This window comes from Humulus lupulus, chromosome 2, assembly GCF_963169125.1.
Source record: "Humulus lupulus chromosome 2, drHumLupu1.1, whole genome shotgun sequence".
Taxonomy (NCBI): Eukaryota; Viridiplantae; Streptophyta; class Magnoliopsida; order Rosales; family Cannabaceae; genus Humulus; species Humulus lupulus.
In genome coordinates this window covers 230,232,315-230,235,023 of record NC_084794.1, presented here as the reverse complement: position 1 = coordinate 230,235,023, position 2,709 = coordinate 230,232,315, and positions in this window count along the sequence as shown.

Below are 2,709 nucleotides of genomic sequence, written 5' to 3'. Positions count from 1 at the left end.
ATGACTTTATCAGCTGGCCATGCAATTATACTACCTATAGCATCTTCTATAGTAGACATAAATGTTGAAGGCCTCCACAGAAAAGCATCATTCTTTCTCACAAGATCTATCCCCACTTTCATAGCACTAGGCCCAAGAAGAACATGGTGAACCTCATCCTTTGGGTTACTGGAAATAAAATAGCCTTCTGAAATAATTTCTCCAAATCCAATCCAATCTAACATTTTGCATTTGGAGCCAAATGTGTTGTTCTTGACACTCTAACAATATATCAATAAAACAAATTCAGCAACAGTAAATGATTTTATATTGAATATTATATGTTTTAAATTTTATCATTTTCATATAATTAGTATCATAATTACCTGAGTGGAATGAACATGAGAATTTGATTGAACATTGGCATTTGATTGCTCCTCACTCTGAGCAGATGTATTCTATTTATAAGTGAGATAGAAAGACATGAATTCAACATCAAAATTTAAAAAAATACAAAAGTAAAGACTAACCTAAAAATTAAACATGAATCTTAGTTATTATTGCAATTCAGCCACATGAAAATATCCCCAAAAAAATTAAAGAATGAACATAACCTTACCACTAATTCAGCCACATGAAAATTAAAAAAAAAAATTGTAATTCAATCTACACTAACTCAGCCACCATACTTTTAATAACTATCTCTTATTTTGGAGCACCAACAAATAAATAATCTAAGCAAATAATTATCAATGACATTTCAATATAGTTTCAGCATCAAAATACTTACTTGATTTTTCATTAAAAAAACAATGAGTTGCTCCATGTGTTGCATTTTATCTTTCAAATCTTTGCATTGACCTTCTATCATCATCAGATGGTCATCTCTTTCTAACACAATTTGCAACTTTGACCGAGTAACTCCTCTTCCAAAAGCTCTCATATATGTATTTTTTTCAGGACCAAGGACTTTTGTGAGGATGTCTTCATTAACACTTGTAGTTGAAGACATAGCAGGATCTTTCTTATATTCTTCAACCAAATCCTTCAAAAATAAATAGTATCAATAAAATTATTCAAACAAATGAGTAATTTAAACTAAAGTCACATGATTTTGAAATGGCAAGGTGTATACAAAAGCTTCAGCCAGTTCTGAATTTACTGGTTCACCATTTTTCTTCTTATGTGCTTTGGTCTAAACATCAACTCTAGACGGTGGTGTTTTGGTTTCACTATGGTTCATCTATCAAAATAATAAAATAAGTTAAAAAAATATCTAAACCAAATTCTATAATAAAACAACTGTAAATATATTTGGCTTTACCAATTCATCAATCAATCTTGCATAACCTTTATGACTACAAGTGTAGGGTAGTTGTTTTGTCCGTATTTTTCTGTATTTCTCACTTGTAGCCTAAGAGTATAAAGTTAATAGAAACATTAAACTATAAATTTCAATCATAAATATATTTGACTATAAGATGTTAAGAAAAAAATACCTTAAACTCAGCACTATTTTTTTCCTTAACAAAACTTTTCCACTCATTCATTGACTTAATATTATCAGGTTTTAGTTTCAATCTTGCTTCTTCATTTGGTGCCTTTGTTATTTTAGTAACTAGCCTTAATTTTGAAGCTCTCCAAAGATCTGCCATACTTTTGAATATATAGTTCTTTTGTCAATCTTTGTCAACCTTATATCTTGCCTAGTAAAAATAATGATAGATTAGTATTAATGTAAATGAACTTCAACAAATTTCATGTTCATAAATTGAAATAATATATTTATAGTGATTAAAATATATACCAGAATAGATTTTTATAAGACCTCTTTCATTCCTAGAGGAATCTTCCTCCAATCTTTTATTTGGAGCCAAAAATGAAGACAAAGATATTGATGTTACAGCTATTGGTTGTCCCTTTGAGTTAAACTTAACTTCCAAACTACCATCACCGTCTATTGCAATAGACTTCATTTCACTAGGGCCTCTAGTTCTCTTTTGGGTAATAGGTGCAACAACTTCTTCAGGTAGTTCTTGTTCGTGTGGCAAGTTTTCAACAATTGTTTCATTTGGGTTTTCAGGGATTTGTAGGCGCTGTGATTTTCTTGTGGTTGTTGGTGAGATGGCATGGTCATTTATATGAGTTTCAAGTATTGGTTTGGTATTTATCTTTTTCTTTGAAGGACTAATTTCTACTTCAACCACTCTTTTAAGAGATCCCTTAGTGTTGGCTGTCGGTGAAGCAAAGAATGGAGAAATTAGGTCATAGTAGGTGGTCTCACTATTTTTTTAGGAGAATCTATTAGTTGTTCAACCTCAAATAGATTTTTAATAGATCTCCTTGTCACAGGGGAGATGGGTACTTCTTCTTCATCAAAAGAGTCATTTCTTACAATCATTCGACGTCGTGTCTTTTCCTTTGGAGACACATCCTTAGTATATCTCTCTTCAAAAACCTTATCCATTGCCAAATTTAGTCTAAAGCTCTTCCTCTTTTCATTGAGGAGTTTAACTAATTTTCCTGTAGGTATGTGCTTTGATCTCTTTCCTTTTGTAGATGGAGGTGGCATATCTTGTACTTGGCAAATTCTTTGACTAGTTTCTGATCAACCGTTTCTATAATTAGTATGAATTTTGATGAGTCACAAAATATCATCATATATAATAGCAACATATTGTCAATTATCACAAAAAAAACTTATCATAAAAGTCAGAAAAAAAATAAGCA